This window comes from Pungitius pungitius, chromosome 8 (assembly GCF_949316345.1).
Source record: "Pungitius pungitius chromosome 8, fPunPun2.1, whole genome shotgun sequence".
NCBI classification, from domain to species: Eukaryota; Metazoa; Chordata; class Actinopteri; order Perciformes; family Gasterosteidae; genus Pungitius; species Pungitius pungitius.
Window position 1 is genome coordinate 13,010,985 of NC_084907.1, and position 13,232 is coordinate 13,024,216.

The window sequence follows — 13,232 nt, forward strand, 5'->3', positions numbered from 1 at the left end:
ACAGTCTGTGTTTACACGAGGAACATGTTCCATCCAATCAAAAATCAATTCAAATCTTTCTGTTGGCGCACATTTAAGTTGTTTTGCACTCGTGGTTTCCGGCGTGCTGTTTGTGTCTTAAACTAAAAATAACTTACTTTCAAACTTCTTAACTTAACGTCGGATATGTCAATCCATTTATTTATATAACGAAAAGAAAAACAAACAATTCGGTTCACAATCCGCCGTGCCTCACGGTCAAAAGTTATCTGCCTCGCTGTGCGCCACACCTGCACTAATTAGCCCTGGTGTTAAATAGGCTGGTGGCAAAAACAGCGCCATCCCATTGCAGTATTCAGAATGGCTCCAACACTTTCCTACCCTCCCAGGCTCTTATTCTTACTCTCTGTGTGGACCTGATGGCATTTGTTTTGGGGGCAGAGGTCTCTCCTGATTGTGTTGTTTTGGGAGATTCATTGTGGTGCTTTAGGTTGTACGCTTCATTGATTCAGTTTCTCTAACCCACCTTTCAGGGCCCCCTTTGAGGATAAACCCCCTCCCAAAATGCAGTTATCCACTGCCAAAATGTTTTCACAGCTGCTGCTGTGTCACTGAAACGTTCTTTTCGTTTCAAGAGGGCAGACGAGAGCCTTCCGAGACCTCCTCTCTGGTGTACATATGTTTTATTTGCAACCACAAAATTGCCGTGTGAATACAGCTCATACTTAGTCACTGGACGGAAATCATTGCGAATATTTTTTGCCTTGAATGGATAGAACAAGAACACCCATTATAAACAGTCATCCGCTCAAATCAAGCAGCTGCTCTCAGAGGGCTTTCTTCAAGGAAGATGTCCCAGAAAATCTCCTTAGAAAGTCCCATTATGCTCTGAATGAGGAAAAAGCTTCCGCGTTATACGGCTGCAGTTTGGGCATGTAGGTCCAACGCCGACTTTACAAATCTGTGTCAGGCCTGGAACCCATATATGCACACGTATAATGCATTGGAATGAATATAATTCAGGTGTAGAGAAACATTAAATAGTGAATAAGATGGGGATTCTTTCTTTGCAATCCGTATTAAAAAAGTAAAAACAAGTTTGAATGTGCTTTTCCTAAGCTGCACGAGGTCAATGAAATAAGTAAAAGGGGCCTGTCACACTGTGAATGTAAGGGGCTCCGGAAGAAGGCAGCAAAGGTGACTCAGTGCGGGTTGAATATATTATATTATATTATATATATATATATTATTTTCAGGTTCACACTTGTGTGGCGTCCCGCTCGCTCGTCCAGCACTCGCTCGCCGCCTCACTGGTTCATATATGGGGACACAAATAGTCGTTATTTCCCCCAGCTGAGGCTCATTGCCTCCACCTGGCCCTGTTCCCAGAGCCACTCCCCATCTCTTCCCCTCTCTTCCCCCCCTGCAGCCGAGCCAAAACCACGCCCGCCACCACAGGGCCATAGCACCCAGAGAATCAGACCCCACTTTCACTGAGCTACGAACTTATGCTGCTGACAGGGTCCAAAGGTCCACCATAGACTGGTAAAATCTGTATTTGTTTAGCCCTTCAAAATAGCATTTTCACAAAAAAAAGCTTCAGCTTTAATTAGCAGAAATTGTAATTAGCAACAAAAGAAGTGATTCACATTCCCTACCTAGGTGACTGAAGTGGTTCTCTAAATGATGGTCCACTATTAGCACCATACAAAGTCACAGCATAGTTTATCAAACAGTTATCCAAAAATCCCAAAAGATTAACATGTCTAGAAAAGTTGTCAAGATGGACCGACTTTTGAACCTGAGGTTTAAAACATGTGTCATATGATTAGAACCTCTTTGATTGACATCCCATCACACCTGAATGAATTGAATTTAAAAACTGCACATCATACATTTTTCTTCAGTCAAGTACTTTGTTTTAGATAACACTTACTTTTATTACAAAAAAAAGAGCTCTCTTTTTTGTAACATATTCTTTATAAAAGCCCTAATTTGTATAATTTATTGTTGCTGTTTATTAAAAAACAATTGCTTAAAACCTTTAATGTGTATCATTAAACTACAGCCAACTACATTATCTGTACACATGACATCCATCGCAGTCTGTCCATCCCGGGAGAGGGATCCCTCCTCTGACCTTCTCCCTAAGGTTTCTGCCCTTTTTTCCCCATTGAAGGGTTTTTTCATATTTTGGGGAGTTTTTCCTGTGCCGATGTGAGGGTTTCGGGACAGAGGATGTTGCATGTGTACAGACTGTAAAGCCCTCTGAGGCAAATTTGTAATTTGCGATTTTGGCTATACAAAATAAAATGAATTGAATTGAAGTTGATCTAGTCACCAAAAATACAGAAATGGTTAACTAATGGTTCATACTGCTGTATGCTACAAGCTAACATGCTAATGCTACAAGCTAACAGTCAAGCCCTTGATGTTCAGAAATTCCTTTCTGTGTCCCTCTCGCTTGAGGGTGTCAATGATGGACTTCTGGCCATCAGTCAGGTCGGCAGTCTAACCTATGATTGCGGTTTTGAGTAATGAACCAGGCTGGGAGTTTTTAAAAGCCTCAGGAATCTTTTGCAGGTGTTTAGAGTTAATTAGTTGATTCAGATGATTAGGTTAATAGCTTGTTTAGAGAATCTTTTCATGAAATGCTAATTTCAAGTGTGCAATGAATCTAAAATATATGAAAGTTTAATTTTTATCATTACATTATGGAAAATAATGAACTTTTATCAGAATATGCTAATTTTTTTAGAAGGACCTGTATATGATGACCTAAAAGCTTCTTCTTGACACTTAACACAAATTACACTCTCTAGATGGTTCCATATTTATGACATTTTATATGAAACATAAATTGCTTTTCAATTATGATAACATGATGAACTCTATAACTATCTATAAAACATCTATCTTAGCTTAGACTAAAGCATCGTATCTTCAAAGCATGCAACAAAACATGGTCCTTAACAAGCAAAAGATAACTGCACTGTAAAATGTAGTTCTACATCAGGTTCAGCTGCAGCCATCAATGAGGCCAGTTTGGTGCCACTTGTTAAAGTGTCCAATGCTAAATACAATGAGACATCTGCTAAGGAGGAGATAGAGTGCCCTCCAGGTGAAATGAACTGCTCACTGGTGTGTTTCATCAGAGACTCAGTGCTAAAGGAGGGGTCACATTCTGAACAGAGTTTTCATCACCCTGTTAATCCGGATTGCATGAAAGCGTACAGATATGAAATATATAACTCGCTAAGCAGGCATTGGATGCTGGCTCCTGCAGGTTTGGTCTTCATCCAGGAGGTGTCAGTGCTGTCAGACATTTAGTGCCGCTGAGGAGCGACGCTCATTTGAAGGGGTGACTAAAGCGATCTGTCATGTTCTCAACTGAGTAACTTCAGTTCAAAACCTTCTGTTAGGCTTTACTTTGTCATTTGTAACCCGTAGTGTTCAAACTGTGATCACTACCAGTAAAGTAGAATAAAACACAGGATCGTGAAGTAAAAACACACAAATAAAGCAGTGCAGCAAGATGTGCTAATGTTCATTGTGGCCGGGATCAATGCTCGGTGAGTCCCGGATAAATCGATCACTCCGTCTTTGTTGTGCTTGGCATCTCGCTGCCATCGATCAGGCAGCCGTAGACACTTTCCAAGGTCAGAGCCCAGATCGTCAACACTACACATGATTCAGCGCTCTGTTGAGGGGAAGTACGTCTCTATCCATCGGTGCATATTCAGATGCCCGTCGTACCTGCGTACCAAGATACCGAGGTCCAGAATACTCCAAGGAGGCTCTGCTGCAGCCACTTAATGCACTACATTATTTATCCAGATTATTCACAGGGCTGCATTCAGTCAGCCACAGACACGAGAAAGGAAACTAAGAGCCAGAGAAGCTTACAAAAGCTTACTATCCAGCCCAGGCAGTCTGTCAGGAATCCTTTCTGGAGATCTCAAATGGGCCACAAACGTGTAGCTAATTATCTAAAATCCAACGTCTCTGCGTCTTTATGTCTTTGTGGAGGACGTACGATTCAAACAGACTGCAGATGCACCTCATGATCTGGGTGATTTGGTGTTTCCCAGCTGTTCTTATAACTTCTATTTACCACCTCCACCTATATCCTTGAGACAAATGTCTGTCCACCAACTGGCACGTATAGCACAACTAGAGCATATGCAGACAACGCAGGTTTGCAGCAACTCTCATTTCTGAGACTCTCATCAAACCAAAAATGGGTCCAGAAGCATTAAGCACTTATCAAGGCAAACGGCTTAATATCAACACATTAAGCTTTACTTTTCCCCAGCAGCACGCAGCTTGTAAAGCACTGGAAGGCAAATGAGAGTGCGGGGGGGGGGGGGGGGGGGCGCTGATGGGTTAGCACCAGGGTGTAAGGATGGAGGTTGGGCAGACGTTAATTAAATACAAATATTTGTTATTGGCTTGAGCACTTAACGAGACTCAAACACTACACATTTAGTTGCAAAGCTCTGTAGTTAGCGTTAACTGTGAAATGAGGGGTTCTGTGAATCGACAAAATAGGAAACGTATACTGCTAACTGGCTGAAAGTTCACATTTACCATAAAACCATGGCAACGGTCTCACAGCATAAATAAATATGATACAGACATATAGGCACATGCAACTGTCCATAGACACGTTTGCAGTGCAGATGTCCCATACATGGGAATTTATAAAAAGCGGATCAGGAGGCAAATCCAGCATTGCAGTGGAGCAGAGCAGGCAGGCACGTTGCAAAGAGACGGGAAGAGCAAGTGGCAGAGCGAATGAAAATGACAGCTTCATGCCCCCATCACCCCGGCAGAGGGAAGACTGATGAGCTGCTTTTCCCCGGCAACCTCCGTCTCCATCCGTCATCTCCTTCTAAACGGATTTGCCACAGAGAACACGTCTCTGCCATCAATAACTGGGGAATTTATCACAACAAAGCTGATCAGATTAAAAATAAATACAAAATAACGAAAATGTGCTCTCCTCCGGTGAAGATGTCAAGCATCTCCAGGATCAAAGTGGTGAATGCATAAACTTTTTCCCCCTCCTTTAGTTATAGAGACAATATTAGCTTCGTGGTAGATTGGCTCTGGCTGTCATTTGTGATTATTGATGTGACAGCCAATTACATGATGAGCTGATAACCTGATTTGATTTATGACTGAATTGATTTTTAATGATCATAATTATTGGACACGGGGATGTTTGATTCGACGTGCAGATTTGTTAGTCTTTTTTGAGTATATAAATATGAATATGATTTATAAATACATGATATTTGGTCCATTTAGATAAAAGTTTGTTTACATTGACTCTCATCAAACCTTTTTTAGAGCGCAGCTACTTTCAGCAAAAAAGATAAACCAACCTTTTTATAAGCTGTCATTTTCATAGACTACTGGACTTTGTGGACATTGGGAGGCTTTAATGGGTACGGATGAAGAGGTCGAACCAGCAGCATCTGGTGGAGGAGCCTCAGTGTGAATAGACGCTGTTTGCTAATCGAGTTGGTCAGCAGGTTAAAAAACGAAACTTTGATGCAGCTTTCAATAATTAAAGGTCAAAAGAAAACTAAACCATTGTTCTTCCCTCAATAATATCCTTCACAACTGTACCATGATTTTGGAGTAAGAGTTCAGCATCACACTCTGTCTTCATTGAGTCCCATTTGCTCAGAGCACAGACAATGAGATATGAAAAAGATATGACAGCAGCTTTAATAACTAATCTTTTTTTGTATTACTTTTGTTGCGACTCACCTTGAGTTGCGTGACGCTGATGATGTAACATGAACACCAGTGACGACCAGTGCAAACATTTCCAAGGTATCAAAAACACAACCATTGACACTTTTCATAATTGATATTATCTTTTCTCTTGGGCACAGCGCGGGTCGCTCCTCTATTGATGAACACCAAGATTACACAGTCAGAACCAGCAGCACAACCAGTTTCCGAGCAGCACAACGACTTGAAAAAGATCTGACAACTTGAGCAGTTGAAAGAACAACACTCGTTCGGCTCTTTGTGGCCATTAAACGGCTTTTTTATGTTCCTGGAAGAGCAGCTGATACGTATGATACATGAGTCAGTCCACATGAAGGCTCCTTGTGGAGATGCACCTCCACCTAAAACACGCATGATGGCTTTTTGCCAGGAGGCACCGGAGTGAGGTCACAGCGTGGATAGGTAGAGTGGTGTGAGCGAGGACTGGGAGGAACACAAAGTCTCAGTGACGCACAAAGAGACACCAGGAGGTCCACCGACTCCAGAACGTAATGTGCCGTGGTTGGAGGGGGGCGAGGGATTGCTGCATTGAGCTGATCAGACTAGTCTGGGTTTTCAACAGAATGCAAAGAGGATCAGCATCAATGATCCATGTTCCTCCCCTCGATGAATGTTTGCTCTCTTTAGGTTTTTTGTCTCCTCCTGAGGAAAATATCTCCAGCTAAATACTTTGTTCTCTAAGTGTGTCTACCGCCTGTTGGTACTGAGCAGCATGACAAAGCATCCACTGTATGTATGCATGAGCTGTTACATTTAAAGACATTTAACTTTCTATTTTATTTTTCATTTGTATTTACTGCTACTTGATGCTCTAACATTTAACACACCAATGAAATGCATGTGTGTTGCATGCAGAGTGATGCTTTTCTCCCTTCATCCTGCCCGTAGTCCGTAGGAAGGTGGGGTTCCCCTCGGATGAGTCTTTGTGTCGGGTCGTTGAGCAGACAAGCCCAATTACATGTGGCCATTGTGTCAATTATTAATGTGCTTCCTGGCCTGTGGTTTAAGGTTGTTATTACAGCGTTCCTCAGGCAGCTATCATAGCAATCTCTACAACTGTTCCCCTCAAGGGCCTTTACACTAAATCTTCATTTCTAGTTCCAAGGAGGTGATGGAGGGATCATTTCACCGGTGTTTGACCATATATATATTATTCAATTGGTTTTCTCAGAGGGAATCATTGATCTTTAAAGATCACTGGATAAAAGGTTCCCCGGTCTCTGGCGCTGACACCGATTCATCAAGCAAGCGATTGGATTGTTGGCTGTGGTTAAATTGGTTTGGCTTCTTCAGAGCAGAGGGAAGGAGGGAAGGAGATAAGGGGCAATGGCACCTGATGAAGATGATGGCTAAAGGGTAAGTCTTGGGACAGAGCACAACATGTTATGTATGTCTCCTCAAGACCACAGCTTATCGGATTACCGTCCCCCTGCACCGTGGGATGTCATTTGGGCTGGCTGCAATAACAGAAGCATACTGCTAACCATCAAGGCGCGCTCACACTCCCACCTTTACCTGACAGAGACCATGGTAGAAGGCAACCAGAGCTCGGCCCAACTACCATCTTAGTGCATCTCACAGAACCACATATCCTGCTTTGGATCTTATTATCCACTTTATTTATTCTGATCATTTGTTGGAGTTACAGATTCCCAAAAGAAAACAATGATGTTGCTTATACCAGTAAAAACTTAAAAAAGGGACAAAACAAAAAGGCAATGCAATGGTTTTGAGATACTGAGGTCTCTTTATTTGTGTCCTTCACTTCACAGCCACTCTCTGATTGGCTGACAGAAGATTTTAACTTTATTTCGCAAAGACTAAATGTTTTTTTGATCACTGAGCTGTGCCATGAAGCATCAGATGTCCTACAGTTAACCATATATTACAACTAAAAACGAAGAGAAGTGGTTTTGTTATTATAAAGCTTTTAATGGTTTCTTAAGTCTTCAGTTTAACTGAACCAGCATTCTCACTGGTTGAGAGTGAGTCATTATTCAGCAATAATGTACAGTTGCTGTTCACATTGACCCGTTCAATGCTCGCGGTCACATGGAGAGCAGGTAGCCCCGCCCCTCCCCTCAGGGAGAGACGGCTCATCGAGTCCACGGGCCCCAGGGAGACACCTTCACCTCGAAACCTTCGCAAGCCGACATAAAACTCTGCAGCAGTGGAGCGAAATCGCACCACTGCAATGGGAAGGTGTGCTCAAGCACAATTTGGCATGACAGTGCTTTTTTCAGATATACAATTTGTTGATGGGCTTACAACACATTTGGGGTTATGAACACAGAGGTACATGAGAGCTCGATACCACTTTCAACATTGGTACAGCATATATGTAGCAGGAGTGGTTAGCCTAGCTCAAGGGTGTAACCATGGTTCAGACATTGGGGGGGGTCCAAATGAATACCCTTCCGCATCATTTTTTTTTCAGCAGTTATTGGGCTGGTGTGGGCAGGTGTGGTGTAACAGTAATCTTATTTGTGTTCTCCTCTCTGGTTGGTCATTTAATAAAATGTTTCAACTTAGGAAGTTCATGGCTGAGGTTTCCTTTGTTAAAGCCCCCAAGGACAATAACCAAGGAGTCCGGGTTGATCCGCTCCACACGCCGTATCCGGTCGAGTGTCTGCTGTGGCGCGTGCACCGACCAGGATGAATGAAGCGAACTTACGGGGGAGTAGAAGGGTTTACAGTTAATGATGAAGGATTCCAGATCAGGAGAACAGTGTTGCAGGATCACTGTTACATGTTCCACCAGCTGCTGTTGAAGTAGAAGCAGATTCCTCCGCCCTTCATCTTGCTGGAGAGCTCCGTGTCGCGGTCCGGTCTGAGCAGCTAGCGCGGAGTCCAGTATCGATCCACAGAACCAGGTCTCCGTGAGGCACAACACGGAGGATGTAGAAAAGTCTCTGTCTGTCCTCACCAGCAGCTGAAGTTGGTCCAGTTTGTTGCTCAGTGACACGTTGGAGAGAAAGATGGCCGACAGCGGTGTGCGAGAACCAACGAGCCGAGAGACCAATCTACTGACAGGGTTCATAACAGGAGAACATATTTTTTTGCATATTTTCTGCTGTATATTGGGGGGGACAGATTGGTATTTTCTCAATATTGGGGGGGGGGACACGACCCCGTGATGCGTGGGTACGCCTATAGCTTAGCTTAGCCTAAAGACTGAGAACAGAGGGCAAAGCTAGCCAAATTCTACACTACTTGCGCTGGACTAAATGTCAGATGACATGGGTTGATGTTGTTACCACGCAGACACAGGGATAAAGAAAACTAAAAGAACCGAGAAATGACAGATCAAAGTTGCAATCTTAAGAAATTACATGATTAACAAATAATAACTGAGCACATCTCCCACAAGCTTCTCAAAAAGATGTGAGTAGCTGTTGCAGCGGGCCCAAACGCCTGTCGTCTTTGGTTATAAATAAAGAAAATGCTCGGCTCTGAAGTTGACGCGTTGCGGGCGCAACTTACTTGAAACGGTCCTTTTTTAGACTTTGTCAGAGCCACAAAGAATATTTATCAGTTTGCATCAACTCTGGCGGCCTTTTTGATGTGCCTGCAGCTCTGAAGACGCCGCTCTCATTAGAAATTCCTTAAACTCACGGCCTTAAATCGCATTAGCTGAGCATCCCTGGTGATGCAACCCCACGCAGTTGGTGAATGAGTTCAGCTGGTGCGCGCAAAGGGAAGAGCTGTCACCCTAAACCCGAGGAAACAAACTTAAAATGCGCTCATGAAGTTGTTGTCTTCTCGTCTCGTCTGTTTGCCCTCTCAAGGTAAGAGGGAGGGACATGCATATTGATGATGCAGATGATAGACGGGCCCTTGCGCTGGATTTGGAGCAAATGGCAATCAATGTGGGGGCGGAAAACAAATTAGCTTTACAAAATGTGTGTTACTTGAAGCTAATTTGCACACAACCCCTCCCCCCCACCCGTCCCTCCAGACCCCAAAATCACCATGGCAAATCTGAGGGTCAAAAAAATGCTGCAATAGCTGCAGGATTTCCTCGGACAAACGTGGAAAAGAAAGTCCCGATGAATGTTCCAGCCTACCGTCAATAATGTACGAGGCAGCAGGGTGAGTAACAGATCAAATGCTTCTGGCTTCGAGCATTGTTGCCTTTCAAACTACATTTAGCCTACATGCCACCAGCTGAATGGGCAGTGACATCACTGCAGCCACAACAACGACATGGGTGGGTCAACTACGTTATGAGGCATGGGGTGTGGAAATCATATGCGACACACCATTCACCCACTCATTGTGATATTTATTACGTTGACACATTTTCCAAGCAGTGCAGACAATAATGATATCGTTTCACTGTCGACTTTCATGTATTGTGAGAGGGATGTAAGGTGAAAATTCCCATCCAAGCAAGAAAAGAGGATCATTCACAAAAAGACTGAAAAGTCGTTTTAATGAATGTTTCTATGCAATGCTCAATGTGCCATAAATCCATTGATCAAACGTCTTTTGTAACTAAGCCAAGTTCTTGAGCCTGGACTAATACTTGTAATAGTTGTGTTGTAAGTCAAGCAGCATAAGTGTTGACGAATGACAGCTGAACGCTGGGGGTAAAGGTTTACAGCCCAGTACTGTTTGAATATATGGAGTTTAATGTGTGACATATGCTGCTATGTCTGCAGGGAAATCAGCTCTTATTGTACAAATGCTTACAGGTCTGCTGTTTTTGTTCTTCTTCACTGAAACAATACGGATACCTTAGTATTAGATACCCAAAGACTCTCTACAAAGAGCGATGCTGATGATTCAGCAGTGACACCATGGATAATTTGTTGGCTCTCCGTTCATATATTAACACTTTAGGATTCACAAATGCAACTTTCACTTAATCACTCTGGAGACTTGCTGAGCGTGTAAAATGATTTAATCGTTTGTTGTCTGGTTTATGAAGGACATAAAATACCTCTGAAGGGCTGGAATGTATTTTCATGTCCAGTCAGTCCCTGGAGTAGATACTTTTTGTGGATTCTAAAGATTCTTTCAGTGATAAAACCGTATGAAAGCTATAAGAAGAAGCATCACACAAAACGTCTCAGTCTTTGCTGATGCCTGCCCATGCTGAGGTGTCTGTACCCACCTCTCAGGGTCTCACACTGAGGCATAAGCCCCTCAGCGGAGCTGCTTTACCACCAATAGGACCATCAGTTTTTCCCTAGCTCCCCATGTCTCTAGACCGAGGTCACACACAGACGACTGGATGAAGGGCTGCGTTCATTCAGAGGTCTGGATTCACTTTGGAATATATTGAGCATGAAACAATTGGAAAACAACATGTCCATTTTCCGGCTGCTCTCTCTCTCTCTCTCTAACGAAGAGAAACAACGGCCTGTTTGCGACTCTGAACATCTGCTGCAGGCCCCAACCTGCCAATACAAACTCATCAGCACCAACATGCTGATGACTATTACTCATTGCTTCACCCATTTCCAAATCCTCAGTGCCTTTGCTTTTCTGTGGTCAAGGGGGGCAGAAAGCAGAGTGACAGTCGCCAGGTTAAACCTGCGTGTCTTCATGGGTTTCTTGGATCATTTCTGTCACTTGCATTGATCGTATTGTACGTCTTTCACGTTGTTCATTCTGTTTTTCTCCCCGTTGAAGGGTTTTTTCAATTTTTGAAATGAAATGTGAGGGTTACTGCAAAGAAGATGTTGCATGTGTACATATTTTAAAGCCCTCTGTGGCAAATTTTTATTTTGTGATTTTTTATGCTGTAGAAGATAAAATGAATTGAATTGAATTGCTGAATTAATTTGATAAAATTAAACATAAAGTATTATTTGCACTTTTATTTAATCATTCCGGCAAAGGAGCATGCGGCTGATGCATGCAGCAGTGCTGAGATGTTTGAAATGTTGTGCTAAAATCTGACATAACAAATGACAGTCTTTGATTCAACCTGTCGATAGTCACCCGCGGCCCTTGAAAGGCGCGTATGGATTGCGGCGTGTTTCGAGGCAGTGGATTGTTTGGTAGAAATCTGTTAGCTCCCTTTTTCAAAGATCTTCATCCTCCCTTTTCCTCACACAGCTCGACTGACGTGAGAAAGGACTCGTCTGGACATGTTGATTGCTCGTGAGCATGAATTGTGCTCCGTCAAATTGTTACTCATTTGAGATCCATAAAGCCACAGAGTTTTCTTCCCTTGATGTTATTGGCTTTCTGAAAGTGCCCCAGTGTATTCAAAAAGGGATATTCAAGCACCTGCTCTGCTTGAGAAGCCTTCCAGCCACTAGGAAGGAGATTTTCAGATACGTGCTGTCTCTGCTCTCATCAGTATCTTCCAAAGATGAATCATCTCGCTGTAAAGCCAAGACAGAAGCTGAGAATCAGAAAAGAGATTCTCTAATGGCATACATGACGATTCCTGGCAGCTCCCTGGCATGTAGTAGTCTGAATACAGCTGATGAAGTGAAGCCATTAGCAGTTCACTGACTCCACTTGTTTTGCATATGTATCGATATGTTCAGGCTCACTGACTTTTATTGCCTCTGCTTTGCATGAATTAGCAGATGACTTCAATGACTTTGTGTTGAAACATTAATATTAAGACTTGATGACTGACACTGACAGCTTTTTAAACCAAACTAAGATTAAGAATAAGTAAATCACAGCTTTGTTTTTAATTCTGCAACTAATTAAACCATGTATTGGTTTGAAAACATTATGTATGTTCGTAACATACATAATGTGTCTGATTAGATATGAGGTCTATTAGGATTTTGTTAGGACGATGATGTGATAGGATTATTTGATACTCCATGATGTCAGAGGTTGGCGTTGAGCTTTGGAGATTAACATAAAAACAGTAATGTGAACTGAAAAAAGCATCTATTTTAGATTGAATCACTCATTGAACCCACACCAAAGCGCAACGATATATCAAATGTCATTTCAGCATGGATGTTGAGTTTTCTCTTGCATTCCTAGACCCCGTGTCCATGTGAAGAATGATTGGAGAACAAAGACGACGTTGTACAGGTTATCAAATATATTTTGTCTTGTTTGTAACTAAATGCGAGCAAAACTAATCGCATTCCCATCATGAGTAGCTGTACTGTGTGTGGAATGGTATTGTAACAAGGCTAAGTACACCTTAGCATTTAAGTACAACATCAGCACCACGTGACTCCTGCTACATGACTGAGGACTCTTTTTCCTTTCGGTGCACAAATGCAAGTACAATAAGGCAACTACTAGATAGACCCTTATGAGAGAGATATGTCAAAAAGCTAGAATGGGGTATTTTCCCTTTGCACTCATTTCTATCAACAACTGCTCAATAGGTGGAAGGCAGTCCTGTATATTCAAAATGCCAGCACTAAATTAGCCACGGTTCTATACATTTCAAAACTCTAGACACACTTTAGTCTGGCAGCTTTTTGATTTTCTATTTGCGTCTTTTC